This window comes from Colobus angolensis, unplaced genomic scaffold (assembly GCF_000951035.1).
Source record: "Colobus angolensis palliatus isolate OR3802 unplaced genomic scaffold, Cang.pa_1.0 Scaffold378, whole genome shotgun sequence".
In the NCBI taxonomy this organism is placed as follows: Eukaryota; Metazoa; Chordata; class Mammalia; order Primates; family Cercopithecidae; genus Colobus; species Colobus angolensis.
In genome coordinates, this window is record NW_012117132.1 from 1,042,999 (window position 1) to 1,056,013 (window position 13,015).

Sequence of the window (13,015 nt, forward strand, 5' to 3'; positions counted from 1 at the left end):
CGCGCCTGGTGATCGGCTCCTTACCAGCTCACCTCTCGCCGCACATGTTTGGAGGTACGGACCCCTCTCCGCGCGCCCGCACTCAGTCCTCCCTCGGCTCCACGTGGGTCGTGGCCGCCGGCTATTTTTACCCTTCTCCTTTTCTCCTTCGGCCGGGGCGCAGGGGGCCGCCCGCCCAGCCCGCGCAGGTCTCCATCCTGGGAAGAAACCCCCGGCACTTAACTCCTGCGGTGCCGCTACCGCGTAGACGTGGTTTTGTTTTTAAACATCGTGAGCACCCTCACCTCAGCGGCTCCCCAGTAGAGAAAGTCTGTTTTCCAGAGAGATGACTGGAGCAAAGGTTGTTTTACAACACACCGACGAAACAGCCCTTGTGGTTGTGGCTTTTAGTACCAGGAAGTCAGGAGGAGACCCGTTGCTAAATGTAGTTCTATTTGGGGACTCAGTGGGGAACAGTTTTTAAAGGCCAAAAGTCAAAGGGTCTCGAATGAACGCTGAATTACCATCTTTGGACCGACTTTTAATATAAAGCTGTAATCCTTAAATCTGTGTCAGTAGTCCCACTTACTATGTCACTTTAATTGTATGAATGCGTTAATGAAAAGTTTGTTTTTAAACCTCACTAAACCGCTGCTTAAGATCACAGTTAATGTGAGTCTCGCTTAATTTGGAAAGCATTTAAAAAATGGAAAAGTTTCCTAAGGAAGTAAAAATTTTGCAAATCAGCCTACAAGGTACAGCAATTGGCTAAGTTCTTTTGAAGAGCAGTGTTGACTAGAGTTAAGGAAAAGTCAGTTGTGAAAAATGGACATTTTAAATAGCAAAAGATGGCTTTACTATAGAAACAGGAGGAAGGGTGCATTGTCCTGGGAAAATGAATTCTTCAGTTATGTTTTATGCTGATCCACTTTATTGCAAAACGCTAATAGTAAGTGAATCAAGACCACCTCCCCTCCCCGATTTATGAAAATAAATAGAAGTATAGAAGATAAGCATTCCCATTTCATCGCATTATACATCCGATATTAGAAGAATTCGCAGCTGAGCACAGATTAGCAGCGAAAACAGCATCCCCTACATTTTTGTGCCTCTTTTACTCATGTATTTGTAAACGTAGGAACTTTGGGGACTTAGGAAAGTGGAATACGTGGTAATTGATCTGTTCTAATGTTCTGTACTATCAGCATACACGCCAGCATAAATTAAAAATAAGAATGTCATGTTTAATTTTTCCCATCTTTTAGTAACGCTTTGCACATTCAATATGGAACGACGCTTGAGTTTTAATTAGCTACCTTGTTTTAAAGTAATTTTTGCTTCTTAAAAATATTCATCCCTCTTAAAATTGGGCCATTTTTAAAAGTCATTTGCTTTTGAGTAAAAGAACTCTACTGGTGTCCTTAAAGTGATTGGATCACAACTAACCTACCAGTTGAAGTTGCTGTAGTCCACATTGAAGAATATAAAAGGCAGTTTCTGAGAATTGGTGATTAGTGCAAGAATGAAGGGCAAACTGGTTTTTAATATTTATATTTTTAAAGTGAAAATTTGCATTTAGCAGTTATAAAAAGGTGAATATTTAAGTTTGCTAAAGAAGGGTGAATAGGAAAAGCCTTGTCAAGTTAATAGTTAATATTTAATATGCTGATTTTTAAAAATTCATTTTCTAAGAGTTGATAATTCCCTTTGAGAAACATTATATTTCTGTGGATTTATTTTGTTAAGTAAATGCATTCCATTCGGAGCAAGGGACAAACAGTTGAGCTCCATGCTTCCTAGTAAATGAGTAAATCAAAATACCTAGTTGCTTGAAGTTGGAGATAAAGCATTTATCTTTTTTCTTATCTAAGTTCTAGGTTTGTGCACTCACTATAGTTCTTTTAGTGCTGTTGGGGTTGGGTGACTGGGACCTAGTAGTACAGTGACGGTTTCTGAGGAACTTTTAGCAGCCTTTCTCAGCTGACTTTGTGGAGAGAATTGTACTGTAATGTGCAATGCATTTTCACTTTTAGCTCCAGTGCATTTAGGACGGTTTTAGTTATGTATCATTCTTGGAACAGTTGAGAAAACAGTCACTGAAATAATTTCCTGTGTTTGGTGATTCAGATGAGGAACCTCAGTTGAGAATTGCTGGAAAGGGATCGGAGAAACTACCTATTCTTAGATGACAGGATCAGATGAAATTGCCACATCCTGAAATTTTTGTTGAGACAGGGAGATGGAATACACTTATGTAAAAACCCACCTTAGTGGCATGCCTTACTGAGATTTTTACCTATATTTTAGTGGACAGGTTATTAGGAAAATAATAGAAGCATGTTTCTCCTCATCTTGAGATTTAGGGAGCTAGATGAAGAATCATAATTAAAAAAATTAGACTTGACTATACTTCACATTTACTTAATTTTTTTAGTATCTTATAGCATTATTGTGTTTATTCAGTTACAGATTGTATAAATGGTTATATACAAATAACTCCATCTGAAAATTGATAAAAGGATTATTTCAGAATTAATGGAAAGTTCATATTGTTTTTTGTAAAACTGTTGTTTTAATTGTTGTTTATATTATTCACGTCTCCTAGTAAGAAAATATGGTACCAATAAGATTCAAAATTATTCTCTTGTGAGCTGTCATGTAAATGCAAAACAGTCCCCCCCCTTTTATTTTTAACACTTAGAGTCTAGCAAGTGAAACTGTTAGTAGTTCCCTCACAATGAATTACCACATTGAACGAGGAAGTTTTCTGTGTTGGTTTTATGTTTTGCTGTCTTTTGGACATCTATTTTGGCTATATACGCTCTTATTCTCTCTAGAGACTGGAAGAAAAATAATCCAGATATTTCAGTTTGTAGAAATTTCCTAGAATTGAGTTGCCGGACATCAGAATATGATTATATGGGAGTTTTTAGGTGAAGTAAATCTTGTCTTTGTTATTCTTTTCAGACTGGGGAGTGTTAAAGTGAACAGACACTTTCTTGACTACTGCTAGTATTGTCCATCACCTTTGTTTTAAAACAGGTCTTAAGGGTATTTCCTAATATTTAAAAATCTTGATAGTATCTTAGAGGGGTTTGTCTGGCTTTAATTTATGTCTGCTTTTTTTCCACTGTCAAGTAGCTTTGTGCATAAGAGCATAATATGAGTGGTAAAATAGCCTTTATTGTTGCAGCAAGGATGGGGTAGATGAATTGGGCTATAGAAATATACCAATAAATGGAGATGATTTCCAGAGAAATCGTGTGGACTTCTATAATGTGTCCTTGAGTCTGGAAGTGAAAATGTAAAATGACTTAATCTCAGACAACCAGTGGTGCGGGGTTGCTTTTGGCCTCCTGATTTTCTTGAGCTTTTTGGGTGTGGCTTGCTCTTGAGTAGTTCAGTAGTCTGATTGTCATTCAGGTGCCTTGTTACTTGTGAAACATGTTTTCTTATATTGAAGGAGTGCGGGTTATCTCTTAAAACTGAATATGTTGAAGAAGACCTGTATTTCTAGGAAGATTTCTCTTAATTTGTAAGGCAGATGTGAAGTTTTATGGTGTTAGGTTGTCTTCATCAATTAACCATTATTGAATTGGTCTCAGTTATCACTTCTTACCAATATCAAGTGCCAAAATGTTTGAATTTGGGATATTGTAATTAATCTATTTCCTACTCCTGAATGTTATTTTGTGCCATTGAAGGCTTTTACGGGCAGTGGCAGAAGAGGAATGTTTGCCTTTCTAAGAAAAATGAGCCTTCTAACCACAACCCCTGCCACTCCTGAAGTAACAAGAATTTTGGTGGTTATTGTTTCTCACTTGTAATTTCACACCTTCGTATTATATGCTTTGCTGTGTGTAAACGTGGCCTGTGTCATGGAAGTTTCTGCTTTGGGAATTTTTTGGAACTATTCTTGACTGCAGGGTGGCGAGGATTGGTGAGTTGCACAGGGCATCATCACCTGATCTGAGAGCAGCATGACCTAAGAACCTGGTATTTTGATGCTTTGCTGGCTGGTGCAGTGCCTGAGGGAGTAAGAGCCCTGTTGTTGTAAGATAGTGTCTTACTCCCTCAGGCACATCTCCAGCAAGTCCCTTGCTGTCCTCCAATTTGATTGCTTTGCCTGATGACTAGTAAGTAAGTTCTTCTGATTACCAAATATCGTTAATTAGATACCAACTTGTAAACTATTTATTATTGTTTGGGTTTGTAAGGAGAATTGCCCTGATGTTACACTTATTACCTCTACTAAGTATTATGTAAAATTGGGTATATTGGCAAATATGTTAAAAGAGAATGTAGGAACTGCTTTATATAGCAAATTACTTCCTAAGTTTTACCTTATGTAAATATTCTTAAGAACTATTGTTTATTTGAAATGTTAGTCTGTGTTTTAATTTTGCATGTACATGACATTTACTTGTTTAGAAATTGGACAAAACGTAGGCCTTTTTGTGAAAAGAGGGTTCAGAAATGCCTTAGGTTCTGATTTTATTCGTTTTCTAAGCTGCTTATTAACAAATGACTACAAATTTAGCGGTTCTAAGCAACACATTTACTACCCCGCAATTTCTGTGGATCAAGAGGCTGGGCACAACTTAGCTGTGTCCTCTGTAAGACTGCAGTCAAAGTGTTGGCCAGGGCTGGGTTGTTATCTAGAGACTCAACTGGGAAAATATCTGCCCCCAGACTTCCTTGGGTTATTGGCTAAATTTATTTCTTTGTGTCTGTTAGGTTCAGAGCAGCTTGCTGCTTCAAAGTCAGCAAAGGAAGAGAGTCTGTCAAAGGTGAACTGGTGCTATGTTCTTACATAGTCATGTACATGTAATCACATACAACCCATTGCCTTTGCTGTATTTTATTGATTAGAAGCAAACCATAGGTCCAGTTCACGTGCAAGGGGAGGGAATTATACAAAGGTTTAAACACCAGGAAGTGTAGGAATCAAGAATAGTCACATCAGTTCTGTCTGCCACATGGATTATAGACTTAGATTGACAGTTGAACATGTAACTTTTTTGTTAAACTCATTTTTTATTTACTTTTAAAACGTTGTCCTAATGCATATGGTAAGTATAGCATTAATAAACATGAATCGAGCCCCTTTTAGGGGCTGCGCGTTGTAGTTACTGAGGGTTCAAATATGGGGCTTCTTTATGCACTGCTCAACTCTCCACTGAATTTGAGAGATGGGTATATGTGATTATTATACAGTGCAACAAATTATATAATAGAACTGTTAGCAAAATGCTTAGTGAAGTATCTTTGTCTAGGCTAGTCAAAAAATGCTTCCCAGAGGAGGGTTTTTTGAATACATTGAATACAGTTCAAAATACATTTGAACTGTAGTTTGAAGGATTTAGAAGTTTTACGGAGAGAGGGCATTATAGACTAAAGAGAAATCCACAGAAGCGTGGGTTTTGACAGGGCATACTGAAAAGTTAAATATGTCTGGATTGTAGGGTGCATAGAGGAATGATGAGAACCTGAAGCTAGAAAAATAGAAAGTGGAGCCAGCTGAAGGATTTTGTAGTGCTATAGGTTTGTTTTATCTTATGAAGTTTGAAAGCACGGGGAGTATCATGATTAGGCCATTGGGCACAATTAACAATTGTAGTTTACATGGCTGGCGACCTTCTCTAGTGGTGCAGACTTCAGGCTGTATGCAGCAACCCTGATCAGGATTCAGTTCTTAAGGAGGAGAGTGTGATTGCAGGAGGATAAATTAGGATTCTTTTAGAATATAACTGATAGAAGATGCCTATGTTGAAAACATGGCATTGGTGAGGGAGAAGAAAAGTTAGATTTGATTGAGATTTCTAAGGTAGAACTGATAGGATTGAGAACCATAGTACATAGTGATGTCTTTAACCAGTATTAAAGATGAAAAGAACAAGTTTTAGGAAATGATAATGAGTTCCTTTTAGGCCTGTTAAATTGAGTGGCTATAGGATTTCCATCTGGATAAAAGTATCCTTTAAGTGGTTGGAAACATGAGTCTCTAATTCAGGATATTACAAAAAATTGAGAAATCAATTTGCAGGTTATAAATGAATCCAGAAAGTGGGTAAGATTCCTAAGGGATGAATATAAATCGACGAAAGACAAGGATGGAATCCAGAGAAGCAAGTATTTTAAAAGACAGTCAGAGGAAGAGGCCAGCAATAAGAATTCAACCACAGGGAAAGGAAGTTTTTTAAAACCTTTTTTTTTTTAATTATAAAAATAATACTTGTTCACTAAAGAAAAATTTACATACAGAAAAGCATGTATAAAAATCACAAATTGCTTGTAATCTTACCACCAGAAATAACCAGAAAAAAGTGTTAATGTCTTTTATATATGTATTTGTTTTAGACACAAAATTAGGAACATTCGTTTTTATATTGTTTTGATTTTAACCTTTCTGATGTTCTAATACAAAGTTTTAAAGCTACAATTTTTCCTCTAAGAATTGCTTTACCTGAATCCCACTGATTTTGAAGTGTTCTTGTTAACATTCAGTGAAAAATGTATTTTAATTTCCCATATGATTTCTTCTTGATACATGGGTTACATATTCTTTGATAACATGCTCTTTCCATTTCCACCAGTTTCTAACATCCCATTAAAATTTTTTATAACAGCATTTTTAATTATTACCCAGTATTCCAAAAATCACTCAAATATTTAACGAGGACCCGCTCTTCTGGACACTATTCTGGAGATACAGCAGTGAAAAAATAAGATAAAAATCCCTGCTTTTAGGGCCTTATTATTCTATTTGGGAGAGATAGTAAACAAACAAGTAAAATATATAGTGTGTTAGGGCATTCAGTGTAATGGAAAAAAATGGAATGCAAAGGTTGATAGAGATTCTGGGATGGAGCCCTGTCTATAGTTGCTATTTTAAATAGAGTTTTAAGGATGACCTCACTGACAATTCAAGCAGAAAGTGAAGGAGCAAGCCTTGAGGATCTCTGGGGGAAAAACATTTTCAGGCACAGGGAACAGTGACTGTAAAGGCCCTGAGGCATGAGTGTACCCGATACGTAGATTTACTGCAGCTGGAGTGCAGAGGGCTGTAGAAGATCACAGCATAGTGGGGTGCCATGAGGTTGGGACAGAATCATAAACTGCCTCGTAACCACTGACCTGTGGTTTCTGGCTTTTGTTTGAAAGAGGGATGGGGAGACACTGGAGTATTTTTGTGCAGAGGATTGACATAATCTGACTTGGGTTTTAAAGGATTACTCTGGCTATTGTGTGAGGTGGCAAGAGTCAGCAAGGAGGCAAAAATCCAGATGAAAGATAACAGTGGCTTGGAGTAGGGTGGCAGTGCTGGAGGTGCTAAGCAGTGGCCAGATTCTGGATATCCAGTGTTTTGAAGATACAGCCACCTGGATTAGATGTGGAGGTATGAGAGAAAATGAAGAGTCAAGGATTTATTTAGTTGTTCCTTATGGTTGAGCATTTAGTTTGTTTTCAGTTATAATAAAATACTGTTGCCGTGAACATCCTGGTAGGCAAATTTTTACAGTTTTTTTTTTTTTTCCTTTGGATGGAATCTTGCTCTGTCGCCCAGGCTAGAGTGCAGTAGTATGATCTTGGCTGACTGCAACCTCTGCCTCCCAGGTTCAAGTGATTCTTGGGCCCCAGCCTCCCAAGTAGGTGGGATTACAGGTGTGCACACCATGCCTGACTAATTTTTGTATTTTTAGTAGAGACTGGGTTTTGCCATGTTGGCCACGCTAGTCTCAAACGCTTGGCCTCAAGTGACTCGCCCACCTCAGCCTCCCAAAGTGCTAGGATTACAGGCGTGAGCGCCTGGCCAGTTCTTAAAAATTTATCAGCGACACAGGATTGCCAGAAACAAAGATATGCTTTTGTTCAAGGCATTTGATCTTTATTGCCAGTTTGCTCATTAGAAATGGAAACAGCTTCTAGCAAGGTATAATCTTTAGGACTATGTAAAATTTTTTAACCCATAAAAATTTGTGTGGTTTTTGATATTTATAAGTGCAGATTGGTAGATATATTTTGAGTAATATCACCTATCAGAGTCATTATTTCATTTTAGAGCTATTTTTTTTAGCAATGAAAATATTTAGTGTGTCAGAAAATTATAGGTATATTCAGTCATTTCAATTTCGTAAGTTCTGACCATGTGGAATATCCTAATTTTTGCTTGATTGTGATTAGTCTGTAATAGTTCTTTAATTTACCTATTTATATGTGAACTGAGGAAAAAAAGAACAAAGAAGCCAGATATACGTAATGGGTTATTTATTTTGTGTAATATGTTCCAGAGAGCCAGTGCTCAGTTTGGACAATAAATTTTGCTATTTTTGTTGGTTTTCAATTTTTTCCTACTGTTACCTCTATTCTGTTCTTTCTCATTTTGTAAAGTTAATTTCGTTCTTTCTCCTAGCTTCTTAGTTCTTTTATTTTTTATTTAATATTTTTAATGATAAAAGTGTTTAAGACTGTGTTTACTTCTTGTTACATACAGTCACTTCCCATAGCTTTGGATACTTAACATTTTCATTAGCATTGAGTACACATTTTCTTTTTCTTTGAAAGGTCAGTTCTATCGAGGAATAATCATGTTAACTGCATTTTGATATTTTCTTTTACTTGGAAGTTATTTTAAAGTGTGGCTTTATTGTGGTTGTCCTTACTACTACCCTTTTGTTACTTCTAGTGTTAATTTAGAAATATTGAACCGTGACTGGGCATGGTGGCTCACACCTGTAATCCCAGCACTTCGGGAGGCCAAGGTGGGTGGATCATCTGAGGTCAGGAGTTCGAGATGAGCCTGGCCAACATGGTGAAAGCCCATCTCTACTAAAAATACAAAAATCAGCCAGGCATGGTGGCAGGTGCCTGTAATCCCAGCTTACTAGGAGGTGCTGAGGCAGGAGAATTGCTTGAACCCGGGAGGCAGAGGTTGCAGTGAGCCGAGATCGTGCCACTGTACTCCAGCCTGGGTGACAGAGCAAGAGTCCTGCTCAAAAAATAGAAAAAAGTATTGCACTATGGTCAGAGAATCTTAAGTCTTTCAGTTGTAAAGGATAGAAGCATAACTCAAAATAACATTAGGTGGAAAAACTATATATTGTTTCAAATTACTGAAAAGAATTCTAGGGTAACTTAGAGAATTGAAGGAACAGATGCAGGAACCAAGGCCTCTGGAGCTGAAATTTAGAGAGGGGGGTGTGGAGAGGATGAGAGAGAGAGAAAGAGAGAGAGAGAGAGAGAAAAAAGAGAAGAGAAGAGAAGAGAAAGAAAGGGAGAAAGAGAAAGTGTGTGTGTGTGTGTCTGGGATTACAGGTGTCAGCCACTGCCCCCAGGCGGTATGGGCCTTCTTTAAGCTGGGGCCTTGAGACTCTGTACTTTTAACTACATGCTATCTTTCAAGCCTGAAGGGAGTACCTTTCTCTACCTCCAGCAGAAAGGACTCAGATTAACTCAGTTTGAGTTCTGTGTCTGTCCATAAATTACAAAAGCAGAGATGGGATGCACTTTATGTCCAGGCTGTACTCTGTTATTGTGGGGAAGAGTTTAAATCTTCAAGTCATGTTTCTTGGGCTGACCTTAAGCAAATTTCTTAGTTCCTCTGTACCTCTGTTTTCTCATCTCTAGAATCAGGCCGGGTGCAGTGGCTTGCACCTGTAACCCCAGTACTCTAGGAGGCCGAGGGGGCGATTTCTTGAGCTCAGGAGTTCAAGGCCAGCCTGGGCAACATGGGGAAACCCCGGTTCTACCAAAAATACAAAAATTAGCCAGGTATGGTGGTGTGTGCTTGTTAGTCCCAGCTACTCCAGAGGCTGAAGCAGGAGGATTGCTTGAACCCAGGAGGCTGAGGTTGCAGTGAGCCAGGATTACACCACTGCACTCCAGCCTGTGTGACGGAACGAGACTCTGTCTCAAAACAAAACAAAAACCTGCTTTTGTAGTATTGTGAGGGTTAAAGTAGTCCACATACTTCATACCTTTATGCTTCTAACTGTTGAACGAACCTCTTCAATGAATGAAAAAGTTAAAACATCCAAGATTTATGCCCCACTTCCAGTCTCACCCTCCTCAAAAGACCATGTGCTTTACTCTGATACCATATTCCTTTCACTTGCCAACTGCTCAGACTGCAGAAACAATCCAGTTTTCATTATTTTTATAATATGTGTCTTCCTTGAATTTACAGAATTCTCCTCTGAACATTTAAATTGAGTTTTTCAGCACATTTACCCTGCTAAACACATGGTAAAAACTTTGTAAATATTGAATGTTTCCCAAAATGTATTTGATAACTACTTTATTATGTTTTAAGATAAGATTATTATCAGAATTATTGCTGTGTTTAAATTATGTATAAAAATGTATTGCTCTAGAAAGAAGTGGTAGGCTTTGTTTTTATTTGTATAATGTAAATATAGATAAATTAATTTTTGAACCAAATAGGTATAATGTAGATTATATAAATGGAGGCAGTTATAAAATAGCCTTAGAAGTAAAATTATACTGTGCTTATAGCTCTTTTATAACCATTTGAAGGTGTTACGAAGTGTTATCAATGTGAGTGTGTTTTGTGGGCGGTTGAAGATGGTTGGAAGGATGGTTAAGGTAGGTCAGTGTTTTCATTAAGTGTGTGCTGCTACTTCAGGGCAAAGGCTTGAAAAACTTAGATTTTTTTTTAGTTACATGATTTACTGCATCTCAGGCAACCTGGATGACATGGCATTTACTAAAGCAATTCGCTGCTTTGCTGGTGCTTCAGCACCCTTCAGTCTGAGAGTCCTGAAGTCTTGATTTGTAATTCTCCAGGTTTCCTGTCTATCATAGCACTTCTTCACAAACAGTGTATCTGGTCACCTTGAATTCTCAGTTCCTTAATAACTCCTTTTGTCCACTCTTCCTACCACTTTACAATACACAGAGTTTTTTGGAGGATTGCTGTTACTTTCTTTAAAACCAAATAAAATTAAGAATTAAGGATATTTAATATTATTGGCCACTTTAAGTGTCTTTATAAATATTGAACTAATACAGTCACTTTTATATAGTAATTTATGTGTTAGGATAGTACTTCATAAGACTTTTGAGTCTTATGTCATAAGAAGTTGGTGGTAGAGTACTTTCTTTAGATCTGGAGATGAGACTCAGAAGTTAGATCAACCACTTGTAGTATTTTAAGTGTGAGTTATTCTATATTTTAGTTGTGAAATGTACAGAATCTAATTAACTTTTAATAATTCAGAGTCCTTTTCATACTTGGCTGCTTTTCTTTTCCTGTACAATTTTGTGTTTTCTCTTTTGTCTTTTAAAAAATTGTTAGTTAAAAACGTTGTTTAGTTTTACAACCCTCCCTCATTTGTATAAATCTCCTCTCAGATTATTCATATAATGAGTATTGCCTGAATGTCATTTTCTTGTTAAAGTCTCTTCTGGGACCCTCTGACCTACTGTGTTCTGAATTGATTATCCTATGAGATCGCTTTTTGTTCATCATCATCTTGGAAATTGCATTTGCCTGCCTCTCTCTTATGTTCAGTTTCCTGGTTCCTTGAATTTATGTGTCTTCTTTCTTGATATTCTCCGTTGTTTTTAGTTGATACAATCTCGTAGTTCCTACTGAGAAAGAATACGTGTAAGGTAAAAATGTTTTGAGGCTTCCATTTCTGAAAATATTTTATTTCTGCCCTCATTTTTGATTAGTAGTTTGACTTGATATAGAATTCTAGGTTGAAGTTATTTTCCCTTAGAATTTTAAATGTGTTGCTTTGTTGCCTGCTGGCTTCTAGTGTTGCTGTTGAGCACATAGATGTCATTATGGTTTTTGATCCTTTGTATGAAAATTTCATTATTACATGCCTTGGGAGGGAACTGTTTTCATTCATTGTGCAACATATTTGGTAGGCTCTTCGAGTTGGCTGCTTTCTGTGATTTTTTTTTTTTTTTGCCATTTTTTTCTTTCATGATTTAGATGTTGTAACCTAGAGTAATCCTTTGCTTTTTCTTTTTTCTCTTCTTTTTTTTGTCTTTGCTTTTTGTTCTTTTTTTCTTTTGGGGGATTTATTTATTTATTTAAAGACAAGGTCTCGAGGCTCTGTCACCTTGGTTGGAGTGTAGTCGTGTGATCCTAGCTCACAACAGCCTTGAACTCCTGGGCTCAAGGGATCCTCCTGCCTCAGCCTCTTGAGTAGTTGGGACTACAGGTGCATGCCACCATGCCCAGATAGGGACTTTTAAAAATATGATCTTATAACTCTTCTGTCAATTTTTATTTGTTTCTGTAATTTTAATTTTTAACTTAATTTTTAATGTTTTTAAAATTTCTGAGGTCTTTTAAAAAGTGTGTTTTTATATATTCCATTTTTGTTTTGTGGGTACAGTATCTTTTTCTAAGAATATTACTGATATGTATTTACATGTGCATCTGTTTGTGTATCTATGTATGTGCAGGTTTGTATATGTATGTGTATGCTTTGTTCCGTTTCCTGATTACTCAGTTTCCTCCCACTTGCTTTTTCTGTTTGTTTAGCTTCATTCTTTTGTTAGATATTTTCCTTAAATGTTTGGTGATCTTTGGCTGACTCCTGATACTGTTAAAGTGGGAGATCACTAAAAAGCAAATTGGAAGCTCTCTGTGCATGTAGTGTCCTCTGTCTGGGCCATTTTCTTGGGAGTTTTACTATCGCTTCTCTTGGGCTGGTCATATTTTCCAGAAATGGCTTTTCTTGCCTGGAAGATGCAATCGTTTATGCTAGTGATCTAGGAGCAGAGTGAGAAGAAGATTGAGAGTCCTAATACTCAAAATGATGCTTTCATTTAATCTCCATATTTAGTATCAATACAGGACCTCTGCCTTCAGCTATTCCTGTTGTCTGCAAGTCTAGAAACTTTTCCCTCTCCAAATAACACTTCTAGTGTAGTGTCAGGGTTGGGGTTGCTTAGCTGCTGCAAGTCAGGGAGGACAACTGGGAGATCTCACAGCTTCTTACAGAGACTGGCAATGAATCTTTCTCTTTGAGGCCTGCCTTCACCCCTGCTTCCA

The 13,015-nt window shown here is 37.4% G+C and overlaps 1 pseudogene across 1 annotated transcript in view; it reads left to right on the top strand.

Annotated features, from left to right (window-relative positions):
* The window catches only part of LOC105520305, a 95,644-nt pseudogene continuing 82,629 nt past the window's right edge, over positions 1 to 13,015 (top strand). The window contains exon 1 of the transcript XR_001003107.1: positions 1 to 54. The product of XR_001003107.1 is annotated as a 26S protease regulatory subunit 8-like (transcript). The remainder of the gene's footprint in view (positions 55 to 13,015) is intronic.